This window comes from Tenrec ecaudatus, chromosome 2 (assembly GCF_050624435.1).
Source record: "Tenrec ecaudatus isolate mTenEca1 chromosome 2, mTenEca1.hap1, whole genome shotgun sequence".
NCBI classification, from domain to species: Eukaryota; Metazoa; Chordata; class Mammalia; order Afrosoricida; family Tenrecidae; genus Tenrec; species Tenrec ecaudatus.
The window spans coordinates 57368699-57385915 of record NC_134531.1 but is presented as its reverse complement, the minus strand read 5'-3'; the positions used below and the strand labels follow the sequence as shown (position 1 = coordinate 57385915).

At 41.6% G+C, this 17217-nt stretch overlaps 1 protein-coding gene and 1 pseudogene across 1 annotated transcript in view; one reads left to right on the top strand and one right to left on the bottom strand.

Moving 5' to 3' along the window:
* NDUFAF2 (NADH:ubiquinone oxidoreductase complex assembly factor 2) overlaps positions 1 to 17217 on the bottom strand; it is a 198576-nt gene that overhangs the window by 96049 nt on the left and 85310 nt on the right. The gene's annotated exons all lie outside the window — the stretch shown is intronic.
* Positions 467 to 768, top strand: LOC142440801 (non-histone chromosomal protein HMG-14 pseudogene; annotated as a pseudogene).

Here is a 17217-nt window from a genome sequence, read left to right as displayed (position 1 = left end):
CAACAACACAAAAGGTGACTATACACATGGGCTTCTCCAGAGGAAACACAGACATCCAATTAATGACATGTGGGAAGCGGTGCTGGAGAAGCTCAAATACCAGCAGCTAAAACCAGGCCAGAGGCTGACTGTGGAACAGACCATCAATTGCTCATATCTAAGTTCCATGTAAAGCTGACGAAAATTAAAACAAGTCTGTGAGAGTCAAAATATGACCATGAGCTTATCCCACCTGAATTCTGAGAACATCTCAAGAACAGATTTGACACATTGAACATTAATGAGAGAAGACCTGATAAGCTGTGGGAGGACATCAAGAATATTAATTCATAAGGAAAGCAAAAGGTGAGGTCCTAGTTGCTTGGGCGGTGGGCAAAGCAGAAGGGGCCAGGCAAGCCAGCTTTGAGAAAGCTCTAGGTGCCCCATGGTCAACAGGCATCAGGTAAGCGCCCGCCCCACAGGTAGGATGCCCCGAAGGAAAGTCAGCTTGGCCAAAGGGGCAGTGAAGGAGGAGCCCAAGAGGAGATTGGCGAGGTTGTCAGAAAAACATAAGGCTGCAAAAGTGGAGATGAAGCCAAAAATTCAGCAGGAAAGGATAAATCTTCAGACAAAAGAGTGCAAGCAAAAGGGAAACGGGGAACAAATGGAAAAGAGGCTGAAGTAGCTAACCAAGAAACTAAAGGTTTACCTGCTGAAAATGGAGGAACAGTCAATGAGGAGAGTGCAGCCTCTGATGAAGCAGGAGACAAGGAAGCCAACTCTGATTAGTGTTCATCTGTCATGTCTTCTCAGTGGGCCTTGTTATCTCCCTTCTTGTACAGTCTAGAGCAGGCGTTCTCAAACTATGGCCCACAGGCCACGCAGCCTGCTGAGGACATTTATCTGGTGCGCCAGGTGTTTTTGCCCCCTTTTGGTTTTTTACTTCAAAATAAGATCTGCGCAGTATGCATAGGAATTTGTTCATAGTTTTCTTTTTTTTAAACTATAGTCTGGCCCTCCAATGGGTCTGAGGAACAGTGAACTGGCCCCCTGTTTAAAAAGTTTGAGGACCTCTGATCTAGAGGAGTATTTTTATTAACTATTTTGTAAATGCAAGCTTTTTAGTAGCTCTAGAAATATTTTTCTAAGAGAGAGGAAATCCCACTTCTTCCCCTCCCCACCTTTTTAAATGTAAATGCCTTTTTTTAAAGATGTGACATCATTTACTGGTTGTTTATTTTTCGGTACACCCCCAAATAGTGGGAAATTGAACTGTGGGCATATTTGACTGTCATGGGTGCCAATATAATAGTCCATGGAATGGGGAGTGTGGGGGGTGGTGGTGGAGTTTTGTAACCCTAATACAAAACATACTTAATGGCAATTTGGAGTCACTGTCATGCATTTGTAGGACTTGAACATTTAAAATTTTATTTCCATGTTTGATTGTTTTTCTTAATAGAATTGTATCTGAAAGCCATTCTGTCAGAACTATGTGCACTCTGTAATATCTTTGGTCATGGCAGTCCAGTTTTCTTTATAATTTTGTTATGTGCTATGAAGGGTTGAACATTTGAGTGTGTAGTACGCGTGGCATTAAATTGTGAATTAGTGGGACTTAAGATGTAACAGCTTATCAACATTTGAATAGTACTTGATAATCCCTTTTTAAAATTTGTTTCTAAATTTAGAGCTGAAAAGTCATTGGAATTTAGAAATTAATTTCATCCGCATGTCATTTTAGGATTTTGATATGTGCATTAAGAATGGTGTACAAATTGTTAATAATGTCTCTTCACTGATCGCAAAACTACCAATACAATGCCAGTTACAAAAAAGAAGAGGAAAAAAGAAAAGAAACAAAAGGTAATTAAAAAGACAGAAATGAAAGCTTTTAAAAATGGAAGAAATGATGAAGTCAAATAAGCGAATCCAAAATTGACAAGGGCAGCTGAAGAAGGCAAAGCAGACACAGATTGGTTTGTCCTTTCAGCAGCTGATTTACCTAATGCAATTCATCTTTTGCTTGCTGGAAGTGAGAACTTGAAGCACTTGCTGATGAAGGTCAAGGATGGTAGCCTTCTATATGGATTACAACTCAGTGTAAGATGCAAATCCTCACAAATGTACCAATAGTACATCATGATAAATGGAGGAAAGTCGAAGTTGTCAAGGATTTTGTCTTACTTGGATCCACCATCAAAACTCATAAAAGCATCAGTCAAGAGATCAAAAGATGAATTGCATTAGGTAAATCAGCTGCCCAAGACCTCTTTAGAGTATTCAAAGACAGGATGTTACATTGAGGATAAGGTAAGCCTGACCCAAGTCATGGTATTTTCCATTGTATCATATGCAAGTGAAAGTTGGACATGGAATAAGGATGGCCATACAAGAATCGATGCATTTGAATGGTGGTTCTGGAGAGAGTACTGTGAACTGCTGAAAGGACAAACCAATCTGTGTTGGAAGAAGGGAAGAGTGTTCTTGAGAGGCAAGGATGGCAAGACTTCATCTTACACACTTTGGACACATTGCAAGGAGGGACCAGTTCCTGGAGGACATCGTACTCAGTAAAGTAGAGGGCAGCAAAGGAGAGGAAGGCCTGCATGAGAATAACTGACCCTGTGCGTGTAACAATGGGTTCCAACAGAAGATGGACTGTGAGGATGGTGCAGAACCGGCAGTGTTTCTGTTGTGCATAAAGTCTCTATGGGTCGGTACCCAGTGGATGCCACACAACACAACCAGAAACAACAATATTCTAGCGAGGAATTTATAGAGTAGAATGGTCTAACCTTTGGAAGAAAATGGATCTAGAATTTGAGGCACGTTGTCAGGTGTTTTTCTTATATTATTCCTTCATATCTTCATTCTGAAACTTAATACGATTACTCCATTTTTATAGATGACGTGCCGGCAAAGTCACACAATTAGCTTACAGGGAAGCTAGAATTTTCAAAGCTTGTGCACAGGGATATTCTACTACCGTGAGATGTCAAGTAATATACGAGGGGGCTTTACAAAGTTTGTGGGGAAAAATGGAATGATAAAATAATGAACTTTTTAATGCCCCTGGTACATTTAAACTAGATAAGTTCCTTTATAAAACAAAGCCTTAAGTCAGAAGATACTGAATACCACTGTCAACAGCCCATTTTGCTGTGATGGAAGAGAAAAATGCGTGTGTTGGTCTTTAAATAACTTCCAAGTACTGGATGAGATCCAAAATCATGTGGGCTAAAAACTTTCACCTGGAAGTGATTTAAACAACAGCAAACCAAATCTCTATTACTAAAAGAAGCTCCTTGTACCAAATAAAACTGGGTTTATAAGAAATTCCTATGTCCTGTGGTGATCTATTTATAGCATTTAAAATAAAAGGTTACATGAATATATTGACTAAAATAGTATATAATTAGAAGCTATAACTCACAGGGATGTATTTGATATTTAAAATTGTCAAATTATAATTCTTTTTTAACACACACACCTCAAAGATTATAAAACTCTTGCTATAAACCCCCAAATTTTCATTTTGAAGATAAATATATACCCATGTTTTAAACATAGCACATCTCCAACAGAGAGATGAGGGCAGTGGGCAATTTCACCTTCATGCTTGTGCCAAAAGCCATCTGAGACACCACTATGAAGCCCGAGGAAGAAGACCCCCTACCCCCCCCACCCCCCGAGAGTGCTCTCGTGTCACCCCTCTCCCTCAGATCGCCCATCAGTAGGCTCTGGTCACACTCCAGGGTTTGCCCCTAGCAATAAAATGAGTCACGGCTCAATCCCAGGGAGGAATGACCTCTCCACTACAACACCTCCGGGCAGCAGCACAATGCCTACCTGGCAGACCCTTCTTCAGGTTTAGGATTCTGACCAGCTTTGCCGAGATTGGGGAAGAAGGCTATTAGCCCGGGCATAATGGCTTGTGGAGCCCTGCCTGAAAGTTAGCTTTGGGCAAGACTACCCTCTGAATGAAAATCATTAAACATTTCTATTATGCCCTTGCCTGAGGCAACTGCACTTATCCAACAAGACTCTTATTATTATTATTTTACCTATCATTGCTTCCTTTTTCACTACCTATAAAACACGCCCCCCCCCAGTGCCTTTGAACTCTTTCAAGGTACCCTGTGTGATTAGGCAGCGTGCACACTTTAAACCTAACCTCCTCTTTAAAAGGCTTAATCTGAGTAACGGCTAACCCCAGGATGCAAAAAAATAATGACAATTGAGTCATTTGGCAAGAAATGATATGGGCATTTTACCTGCTCTCCCCTCTGATTTAAAATGGGAGCAAATGCCTCAGCAAATGCCGCTCAAATGTAATTTCAACTCTCTCCAAGTTGAGAAGGAAAAGGAACAGTTGAGGGAGTGGGATTTTTAACTCAGTTTCAGAACATATTAAAACGTTTAAAAAAACCCATATTAGACACCAAGTCTTATTCAGAGACACTCTTAAATCTGTGATATGAAAGGGAAATGAATTCATTCATCAATAATAAGAAGGCAATTTTGAAGGAAAAATATGAAAAGGAAAGAGTCTATCTAGATTTTCCCCCACTTCATGTTTAAATATATTGCTTGGGAAGTAAACTTCCTTTGTTCTTTTATTCCATCTGCCGTGAAATAAGGACTATAAAATCACTGATTAATGGCTAGACAGGCTTTCTTTTCACGAGTGAGAAAGCACACGCCTTTACAGAAATGCCACTTGGGCTAACCCTAGGCAGACACAGCATCACCAAAACACTCCGTTTATTGTCCTGAGCTTTACTGGGATGAGATATTATTCTGGGGATACGTGGGTTGAGTCTTTATTTTCAGGTTGTGGGTTCTGTAGCAGTTATAATCCTACCTGACAGAAGAAACCACTCTCATCATGGTGTAAATGGCATGAAAAAGCAGAAAGGCAGGAGAAAAGGGTGCTGTGACATGGAGGCCCACGGACTGTGGTGCCCTTGAGTTGGTTCAAACATAACCACGGTCCATTCTCACACTTCGGCCCTTTACAGAGAGGTCTGAACCCACAAAGCTCTATACTGTGCAGTTCTTTAGCACCAGCAGAGCCAAATCACAAGCAGCTTAAACTTAAGATTGTCTCACTGCACAGGCTGAAAGATGTGGTGCTTCACAGCACAGAATCTGGAGCCAGACCACCTAGCTTGAGTATTTACAAGCTTATAATTTTGGGTAACACTTAACTCCTGTGTCTTAGCCTCCTGACCTGTAAAAGGGGGATAGTCAAATTACTTTCACTTAAATGAATAAGGTGTAAACAACAGGGAACCTCCCCACCTCTTGGTACAAAGGTTAAACATTCAGTTGGTAATAGAAAAAAGATGTACCATATATACTCGAGTATAAGCCGACCCGAATATCAGCTGAGCCACCTCATTTTACCACAAAAAAATGCATTAAAAATGCTGAAAAAAATCGGCTTATACATGAGTATATACAGTAGTTTGAACCAACTTGGAGGCTCCCTGAGGAGCCCTGGTGTCATAATGGGTACGAATAATGGGCTGCTAACCACAAGGCCCGCAATTCAAAACCATCAGCCAGTTCCTTGAGAGACAGAGGATGCTTTCTCTTCCTGTAAAGTTACAGAATTAGAAACTCACAGAGACTGATCTGTCCTATACGGTCAGTATGACACAACTCAATGGCAGTGAGTGAGTGAGTGAGAGAGTGAGTGAGAAGCTCTGTGGGAAAACACATGGCAGATATCTTACAGTAGTACAGCCTAGAAAGCCCGAGAGAGTCATTTAACTGTTATGTGGGGTCACTATGACCCCAAACGTCATCTAGATGACACCCAACAACATAGTGCCTTGCACTTAGTAAATATTGCATAATCAGCTATTATTGTTATTATAATTGATTCTGTGGCCACTTTAGTTCAAAAGAACCTCCTACTACACAGCACATGGCCAGCTTTTTTACATTGAACATTTAGGTATCACATGAGGCATCAGAAGGAAGCAACAGAGAGAGATTATCTTGGTGCCTCCCCAGGGTCCTGTGAGGCAGGTAGGCACAGGTGGTCACAAGTCAGGCTCTGACTGTTTCCTGTAAGCTGATGCTTCAGACCTGGTAGTTCTGCTGGTGAAATGCAAGCAGGAGTCATAGCAAGTCTTGCTGCTCTTGAAGTTCACGTTATTCCGGCACCTATAAGGCAGCCATGCTTAGGCCTGAACACCTCGTGTACTTCAGGATCAAAGGAGTGTTTATGAAAAGGTGGCAGAGTAGAAGGCAGGCGAGGAAAATGCAAAAGATGGCATGATGGGTACAATCAAGGGCTGAGCATCTTTGGCAAGAACCATTACAGTCCCATGTCTAGGACATTCCCCCCACCCCAGTAACTGGGGGCACAATCAAAGTGCACAACAGAGTAGAGAAGGCGAGTCTACGGCATGCTGTCATTCCACGAGCGACGGGGTGAGTGTGGATGATGGGTCATGTGTCAGGCAGGCATGCTGGAGAGATGCTCACTTTCCTGAGGTTTTATAAACTGCCTTGTCCCAAGGTGATCTTGAATTGTAGCAATTCTCCCTCCTTCACAGCACACATCCAAATGTTAACTTTTCTCTTCTCCCAGATGTGCCATGGCTATCAAAGGACCTCAGTAGAGTGGTATGATGGATAAGCAAATATACAGCAAAATGGATAGAGGCGGCAGTTAAATAACAACCGCAGGAGGTCAAAATGTGCAGAGGAGCCAGCAAATCTCTCTCTGAGGCCTAGGAAAAGCAGCTCTTATACTGTTGGGCTGCTTTATTGGAAGTTTAATATTTCAGACATAAAGTGACACAACTGGACAGAAACAAAATAATCTTGGAACGGAGAAGGCCTTTTGCTCGGGACAAGAAATGCAGGGGTTTAAAAGAGAAAGGTTCCATATTTAAAAAAATTTTATTAGAAGTCGTAAACATCTAGGAAGTTGCACTTCGCTCCCCATACCAGGTATTAAAAAAAAACAATTTTAACCAAATGAAAATCAAAGGGCTAAATTTCCCTAACACGGTAACAAATGAATAACCCCCCAGACAATGGGCATGAGTAGTCCTCCTTGCTGTTGTCATTTCCCCCACTGGCCACAGCCCTGCAGGGCAGAGGGCAACTGCCCCTGCGGCTCCCAAGGCTGTTTGTCACCCTTACAGGAGCAGATCACCAGCACTGCCCTCCTGCAGAGTCCCTCGTGGGCTGGAAGGGCACATTTCTCAGTTAGTGGCTGTGGTAATCAGGGTAGACCAGCGATACAAATTCATAGACACACTCATATGTGCATAAGAAAGAGCATTATATACAAGAGCAACTGAGTATTGAGAAAACTTCCCAGTCCAGTCCAGATCAAATCCATAAGTCTGGTATTCGTCCATATGTCTGATAGCAATTTATAAAGTCTTCTTCAGACTCACAAAACACATGTAATGACACCAAATGCAGAAGATCACAGGCCAGTGGGTGGAAGGTCTTGTAGATCCAGTGGCATTGTAAGCACCTCTGTGCTGGCAGGGGTCTCCATGCAGCTTCCCCAGAGGCCTGGCTCCATCAGTCCCTCTCCATATGTCTTCTCCACAGGGATGTCACCCAGGGAGTGAACATGTGTCCTGCCTCCAGAGATCAATTTATCTCAGCGCCTCCAAATGAGGTCATCAAGCAACTACCCGATTGATAGGCTAGATTCCACCCCTTCACTCTGAATCCTCAAATTGACACCAAATGATGTAACTACCACAGTGGCTGAGCACTTAATCCTGGCACCACCAGGGCTCAGACAAAAAGAAAATGAAGATGTAGAAAGAGGAAAGAAGTAGAGATTGTAAAAAATACTCTCACTTGTTAGAAGAAAATATAGCTTACACAGAGAAGCACATACATAATATGCCACAGAGATTCCCGTGGTCGATCCCCATGGAGTGCTCCTCTCCTCTTCCTTCCTCACGAGAAGAGGGACCTGAGGCCGACGGGCCAAGGGTTGGGGGAGAACATGTCTTGCTTTTCTCCCAGGGCATTTCTGGTGGCACACACCCCAGAGCTTTCTTCCCAAAGGATATGAAGATGCATGTGGTTTAAAAAACACAGCTCTGAGATAAGAGGACCTCTCTCTCAGCCTGGTTCTCTGAGGGGAAGCGAATCCCTCTCCCCCTGTGGTGGTGCTGCGGTATAAGCATTGGGCTACTAACGGAAAGATTGGTGGTTCAAACCCATCAGCAGCTCTGAGGAAGAAAGACGAGGCTATATGGGCCTGTAAGGATTGCGCCACAGAAACCAAGTGGTGCAGATTTATTCTGTCCTGTGATCATTGTGAATGGGCTGGATGGTGTGGGTGTTTGGTTGGTGGTCTTCTCCCTTTCTCTCTTCATCTGGAATAAACAGGTCAAGGGAGAGATCAACTTCGGCGGTGGTAAAAACAAACCTACAACTGTTAGAATGGAGTTGGCTGTGACTCATGGTGACCCTGTATGCTGCAGAGCAGAACGACTCCATCGTTTCCTGACTGTGCTTATCACAAAAGCAGACTGGCAGCACCTTCTGCTGAAACACTGCTGGGTGGGTTCAAGCCATCGGAATACAAACCATTACCACCAACTGGTGAACGACTGCCGTGTTGGTCCAGAATACCATAGCTTACTGACTCATAGAAATACACCCCAAATTGTAAAATTGGCTTTCTCAGGAGTAAAAGTTATAGTAGACTTTTGCTGCTTACGTGACATATTTCTGTATTTTTACAATTACTTTTGTAATCATACAAAATTAAAAATGGTAAAAATAGAAGAATTAAAAGCTGGCCCTCAGCATACAAATAGGGACAATAAATTGCCTACATCTGCACCACCACATTTGGGGACACTTTTTGCTCTAAGTTAATACATCTTTCTTGAAAGGTACAGCCCACAGAGAAGCCTCCCATCCACTCGGCAGCAATGGCTTTCAGGGGGAGTACACTGGATTGACCGACAGTTCTGATATTCAGGCCCCAACAATAATTTCTCCCACTATGGGACACACACAGTAATGATAAAAAATCAAATAGCCTATGTCCCACCAGGGTAGTGCCATGAAAAAGAAAAACTAAGCATGGCCCCCACCCCCCTCAAAAAGTAAAAGTATTTAACTTGCTGGGGACCACAATTATGGTCACATGTAAAGTTCTACAGCAGCCCTCCCAAGGATTTCAGAGATAGGGCCAACCTAACTTTACCTCCCTCAGTTGGGTGTTTTCCCTCAGTCAAATTAAACTGGAAATACCACAGGGACTGCCTTGAGACTGCACAGGAGCCTACAGGGTAAGGTTCCAGGGTGCCTCTCCCTGCCTCCACTGCCCTCCATTTCAATCAGGTGGGCCCCTGGAGATTCCATGTGAAGAAAAGACCTGGCGTAAACAGATAAAGTCCTCCGCCCCAAATCACAACTATGAAAGATGCAGACATAAAATATGAAGCCCTGAAAGGAGCTGCCACATTGGGGTGCTTGTCTTTTAAATGCCAAGTGCTGAGAAGCTAGGAATGGATTACAAACACTGCAGACCATGAGCTACTACTGAAAAAGGCCACAAATAAGCAAACAGGCATTTGTTTCGTTGTTAGGCACCATTGAGTTGGTTCTCCCTCATAGCGCCACCCTATGGACTATGAAACTCTGCCAGGTCCTGCTCTCTCCTCACCGGTGCGGTTATGCTTGGGCCAGTGCTCCATTTCCTTGAGGAAGATATTCCTCTCTTTCACGGACCTCTACTTTATTAAGCCTACGTCCTTTTTCCAGGGACCAATCTCTCTTGAGAACATGTCCAAAGTGCATGAGACAAACTCTTGCCCTCCTCGCCTCTAAAGAGCACTCTGTCCTTCTACCAAGACAAAACTTGTTCTTCTGGCAGTACCTTGCAGATTCTTGACCACACCATAATTCAATATTCACCGAGTGCACGGCCTTCCTATTCATATACATCTTCATGGGAACAAGAGGCGATTAAAAATCCATGGTCAGGCATAACTTTGGCCTCAAAGATAAAGATATTTTTTTTCTCTGTAACACTTTATTTTTAAAGTACATCTATTTCTAAATTTATTTTCAACACTTTTGTGAAGCATAACTGACATACAATAATGTGCTTAGTTAAAACAAACCAACTCACAAAATTTGCTTCCATTGAGTGGATTCCAGCTCCCGGGGACGCTCTAGGACAGGGGAGAAGGGCCCTTGTGAGTTCCTGAGACTGTAACTCTTTACAGGAGTAAAGAGTCTCATCTTTCTTCTGATCAATAGCTGATGGTTCCAAACTGCTGACCTTACCGTTAGCAGCCCGATGTGTAACACCACCACCACCAGGGCGCCCTCACATTTAACGCAGCTATATAATTTAGTAAGTTTGGGCAGTTATGTATACCCATGATATACTGAAAAAGAGGAAGACCCTCAACGTTATCCATGTTACGATCTACATAGCTGGATATCTTTACAGTTAAATATAGTAAACATTTTTTTCTGGTATTCTCTGCTTTCAGTCAAGATCCACATGATACCAGCAAAGATATCCCTAGTTCCATGTCCTCTTCTGAATCCAGGTAGAATTTCTAGCAGTTGCCTGTCAATGTATTACTGTACCTTTATTGAATAACCTTCAGCAAAATTTTATTTGCATGTCATGCTAGTGACAGTGTTTGATAATTTCCACATTCTGTGGAGCCAACTTCCTTTGGGATGGGCACAAATGTGAGTCTCTTCCAGGAGGTTGGGCAGTCAGTTGTCTTTCAAACGAATGGGCATACTATGTAAGTATAATTATGCCCAAGCTTCTATGGAATAATTATCTGATGAGTCAAGGTCATCTAATGGAAATTAGAGTAGTCCTACCAGGAAAGTCGACAAGTTTTATGTCCAGCGAGGACACCTTCTGGTGAAGTCAGCCAGAGTTAAATGCTAGAACTATCAACGGGAAAGTGAAATTGGGGAAATGCAACTGGTGATATTTGCCATAAGGTCACATGTTTCCAATAGGACAAGACTGCATAGAAGGTGTCTTTCAAGGTGCACATCTAATAAATAGGTCTCATTATGGAAAAACAGCCTCATGGAGCAGCTGAGAGAACCTTGTGGAATAAAGCTACATGAACATTATGCTCTATAGCTACGGCAAGGCACTCCTTAGAGAATATGGTCCTACTTAGATGTTTGCTTAGAATATTCTGTCCACATAGAATGGCCAATAGCAGAGAAGCAAGTTTAACAGTTGGTGGCTATACAAATGCAGAAATAGTAAGTAGAGCTTGTTAAGCCAATCTAGAACATCAGTTTTCAACCTCGATCCAGGATTTTACCCACTGTACTGATGTGCTGTGACATAGCCACAGGAAGGGAACTAGGATGACACAAAATTTAGAAACTACAGTATTATCTTCCACAGAAAAGTTAGAAGAACTACAAAATTAACCTATTTATTGTAGGACTCTGGAGATCATAATCGTCCCATGACTCAAAGAGACAGTGCATGGACTCCTTCTTTCTTGTCATGTAACCATAGTATACTTTTAGAAGGCCGGGGGGGGGGGGGTGTCTATTTTCGTACTTTCTGTTAGCTTCAACAAGGGATAGTAATGGGAACTTAGTCATAATAGTTGCTTTACATATTTTTGTGATTAATTCATATTGATCCTCAACTGTACTTGTTTTAAAAAGTGAGCTTCTTCTTACTGAGTTTTTCTGAAAACAGAATTCACCAGCATAATTTTAAAAGTAAACATTGTAGCTATCTATATCTCTCTACTTAAATTTAAATTCATATTTCAAACGTTAAAAGTATAAAATACATAGTTGAAAATTTCCCTCCCACGCTGATTCCATTTGCCAAATTACCAATTCCCCAGGACACACAAACACCATTTAATGGCAACCATTTAATTATTTTTGTGTACACACAAGATAAGTGTGCACACATGTACACACAGAGAAACATTTCTTCCTTTTGTTTTTCCACAACAGCTTATTCATGAACTATTCTATAGTTTTCCTTTGAGTATAAGGACCTACATTGGAGAAAGTTTTAAAATATTAATATGTAAAGCACTTAGTCATTCTTTTTCAGCTGTATTATTGTGTATAAAGATGACAATTTATCTTACCAGTACACTAAGAATACGGGTTTAGGAGGATTTAAAATGACAATGATGGAATTATTTGTTCATAAAAGACCAACAAATTTCAAACAAAAGGCAAATAATAACTGACTGACAAAAAGAAACAGTGTTTACTCAGATATCTAAAACAGCAGTTATAAAAGTAATAATATATTTCTTTAAAAAAAGATGTAGCATTTTAGTGACAAATGTACTTGGTATAACCCAAATATGTAATTTAAGTTTATTTTGAATAATCTTACCTACATGACAAACTCATGTGACATATCAGGGAAATTGTCAGGTTTCTATACCTGGATTGCCCACGGCTGCCACAGGGATTTTTATAAGTAAAAGAATGATTGGAAAGCATAGAGAAAAAAAATATTCAAAGTGGCCTTTTAAAATCTTCCTTTTCCTCTAAGAAGCATGTGGAGAAATGACTGGGAAGAATATGTCCTTTATCAATTAAAACCCACTGAATCTCTTCTTGTAATTAGAATACTTGAGTGTGTTACTGATGTTAACTGCCATAGAGTGAGTTCTGACTCATAATGACCCGATGTACAATAGCACTACACACTGCCTGGTCCTGCTCCATCCTTACAACTGTTCTTAGGTTTGAGCCCATTTGTGCAGCCACTGTGTCAACCCATCATGGTGAATGTCTTCTTCTTTTTCACTGTCCTTCAACTTTACCACCATCATGTCCTTCTCCAGGGACTGGTCTCTCCTGACAACATGTCCAATGTATGTGTGGTAGTTACATAATCTAGTGCCAACTTAAGACTATTAAGAGTGAATGGGATGAAGTTTATCCAGGCATGCAGGTCACAGGTTTGACTTCATTTGGAGGCACTATGGAGCTAAATAGCTCGCTGGAGGTGGGACACAGACACACACTCTGCTTTGCCTTCCTGCTGACAAGACACATGTACCCACACTAGATTCCTGGAGCTGGAAGAACCACGTGAAGACCCCTGCCAGCATTGAGATGTTTCCACTGCCACTGCATCTACAAGACTTTCCACCCACTGGCCTGTGATCTTCCTGCATTCGGCATCATTGCATGTATTATGTGAGTCTGAAGAGGAATTTATAGATTGGTATCATATATATGGGTTAATATTGAACTTATGGACGTGACCTAGACTGGGCTCGGATGTTTCCGCAATATACAATTTCTCTTTTATATGAAACTTTCTTACACATATATGAGTGTCTATGAATTTATTTCTCTAGTCAATCCGGGCTGCCATATTATGGTACCTTGGGCATGGGGCACTAGAGAAACAAATCCTAATGAAGGAGTGTGATGCTTGTTTGACCTCTGTCTCATCGTAGTTGGTTGTCTTTGGCTAGACAGAGGTCAGCTATGTCTATATGTTTTACTGGGTGGTTTTCTGGAAAGAATATGGGAAGTTAAAATAGAGAAATAGAAAAGTCCACTTGTCTTCAGCCAGTAAAATTGGATTGTTAAATGGGTTTAGGACATGCCTGCAAAGAAGGCTCTGAAAAGATAAACCCCACCCAGTGTCTTGCGTGCTCAGAACATTCCAAGGTGAAGAGACTTGCCAAGGGGCTGTTGACAGAACATTCCAAGGTGAAGAGACTTGCCAAGGGGCTGTTGACAGATTGAATTTAAAAAGAAAGAAACTCTTTGGACTTTTTAGTTTTGAACTAGTGCTTTTTGTCAGAAGTTGGAAAAAAATCTGGAACCATGAAGAAAAATCCTCTATAGGAATGAACATTAAAGGGAGCCTGTGTTAATTAGGGTGCGAGGTAGTACCGATGAAGAACACAGCTTTTCCCCAAATCCTGGAAGCTTCCTCCACCCAACTACCATGATCCGAATTCTACCTTGCAGGGCTGCATAGGGCAGAGGTTGCACACTGGTACATATGAGGGCTGGAAGCACAGGGAACCCAGGGTGGATGATACCTTCACGACCAAGGGTGTGAGTGGCGATGATGGGAGAGTGGAGGGTGAGTGGGTTGGAAAGTGGGAACTGATTACAAGGATCCACATGTGACCTCCTCCCTGGGGGAGAGACAGTGGAGAAGGGGGGGAAGGGAGACTCCGGATAGAGCAAGATATGACAAAATAACGATGTATAAATTACCAAGGGCACATAAGGGAGGGGGGAGTGGGGAGGGAGGGGAAAAAAAGAGGACCTGATGCAAAGAGCTTAAGTGGAGAGCAAATGCTTTGAGAATGATTGGGGCAGGGAATGTATGGATGTGCTTTATACAATTGATGTATGTATATGTATGGATTGTGATAAGAGTTGTATGAGTCCCTAATAAAAAGTAAAAAAAGAAAAGAGGAAAAAAAAGAAAATGATTAGGGCAAAGAATGTACAGATGTGCTTTATACAATTGATGTGTGTATATGAATAAGAGTTGTAATGAGCCCCTAATAAAATGTTTATAAATAAATAAATAAATAAATAAAGGGAGCCTGTGGACTGGCTGAAATTCTTGCTAGGTGGCCATCTGGATCCACCTGTGGAGTGGAAGTGGGAGAAATGCAGCCATAAAGACACGGGTTGCATCTGGCCAATGATACCCATGGACCTGGTTCACAGGGGCTAGAGGAAAAGACAAGAACGGGTTGACTGGTCTTCAGTTCATAACCTATCACAAGGGGGGCTAGGGTTTTTAAGAATTTGTGATGGGGACCATGGTCTAAAGGCAAGGCAGCCAATGGGCACCCTGGTGAGGCTAAGTGAGGCAGCCTCAGAACCCAACAAGAGGAAAAGATTTTTGAGCCTGTGAATTGGTACATATTGCTGCTGACTTCATGGATGGCCTGTCCTGATTTGAATTTGCTTAGGGATGCAGACTCACAAGGTTCCAACAGGAATGAAGATTCCTCATGTCAAAGAATATGATTGTCTCTTCAGAGCACTGGGTTGATGTGAGTGGGCAGAATAGAAATTGGATACCCAAAATTGGGGGGGGGGGGTAAAGGCATGAAGTGGCCTACAAACTTTCATAGGTGGGGGAATATGTTCATAGGATTATAGGATCATGGTGTAGGTATTACTTAACTGCAATTGTTAGCATAGAATTATGTGTTGTTCGCTAATAGAATATTATGTTTAAATGCAGCTTTGGCCCATACTGAATTATATTCATTTTAGTTTTATCCTGTTAGGTAAATAAATGATTTTATTATTGTTTTGTTTAAAAATTATATATAGCTAAAAAGTGGTGTAAAGGTGTCAAGTTGATAAGGGTGGTCTGTGGTAGTTACATAATCTGGTGCCAACTTGAGACTCTTAAGAGTGCAGGGGTGGAGTTTAGCCTGTCAATCAGGTCACAGCTTGATGACCTCATTTGGAGGCACTACAGAGATAAATAGCTCCCTGGAGGTGGGACACACACATCCTCTGTTTCTTCCTCCTGTTGACAAGACACTTGGAGCTACACAACAGCCCTGGGGAGAGAGGAGCCACTGTCCAGATGGTTCCTCTGCACCAGATCCACAAAATTTTCCACTCACTGGTCTGTGATCTTCCTGCGTTCAGCATCATTGCATGTGTTGTGTGAGTCTGAAGAGGAATTTATACATTTATAAATTGGTATTGTACATATGGTCTACTATTGGATTTATGGACTTGATCTGGACTGGGCCGGGATGTTTTCTCAATATCCAATTGTTCTTTTATATAAAATTCTTAAACATATATAAGTGTCTCTGAATTTTTCTCTAGTCAACCCAGAGTAACGCAGTATGTGAGATGAATTCTCACCATTTTTGCCTTCGAGGAGCATTCTGGCTGTATTTCTTCCAAAACAGGCTTGTTCATTCTTTTGGCATCCGTGGTACTGTCAACATTTTTTGCCAGCACCATAATTTGTATCCATGAATTTTTCCTTGGTCTTCCTTATTCAATGTTCAACTTTCACATCCATATGAGGCGACTAATGATACTGTGACTTTAGTCAGGTACACCCTAGTTCTCAAAGTAACATCCTCGCTGTTCAACACTTACAAGAGGTCTTGTGCAGAAGATTCACCCAATGTAATATGTTGCTTTCATGAGCACTGATTAAAGTAGAGTAAATCCTTGACAACTTCATTTATTTTTCCCTTTATCATGATGTACATATTGATTGAGTTATAAGGCTTTTTTGTTTTCTTTATATAGAGTAGTAACCCACACTGAAGACCGTGATCCTTGATCTTCAACAGCAAGTGCCTCACGTGCTCCTCGCTTTGAGCAAGATTGGGTGCTCTGCATTGCATAGGTTGTTAATACGCCCTTCTCCAATCCTGATGCCACATTCTCCTTCATATAACCCAACTTCTCTGATGACTTGCTCCATACAGATTAAATAAACACGATGAGCATATAACCCATCATGATGCATATCTTTCGTGATTTTAAACCATGCATTATGTCCTTGTTCTGCTTGTACAACTGCCTCTCGCTCCATGTGCAGTTTCCACATGAGAACAATGAAGTGTTCAGAGATTTCCATTCTTCTCAAGGCTATCTATAGTTTGTGAGGATCCACACAGTTGAATGCCTAGGTAGAGTCAATAAAGCAAAAATAAACATCTTTCTGGTTTTCTCTGCTTTGAGCCAAGATCCATCTGACACCATCAATGAAATCCCTTGTTACACACCCTCTGGTGGAATAGTGGTTACACAGTGAGTTGCCAACTATAAGGCCACCAGTTTGAAACAATTAGCCACTCCTCTACTCTCATAAAGAGTTACAATCTCAGAAACGCATAGGTTTCTACCCTGTCCTATGAAGTTGCTAGCAGGTGGAATCAATTTGATGGCACTGAGTTTGGTTTTCATTAATTTACACATCTACACAAGGTACTCATTTCAGTTTCTATCAGGTTTATGTTTGGTATTCTTGAATTCTAATAATGGTCTCGTTCCTACAAAATATTAAGCATTTAATATTTTTCCTTAGGATTTTTCTGAGATGGGTATACATTATAAGATGGAGAATCCTTGCATATTAAAGTTCCGGAAAAAAATTTGGATAAATTAAACTGGAACCAACCTATTGGTCACTTAGTGCCTCTACCAGCAATGCTCCAACTCCTGAATAGGAATATCCAGAAGCACAATGCAAAATGA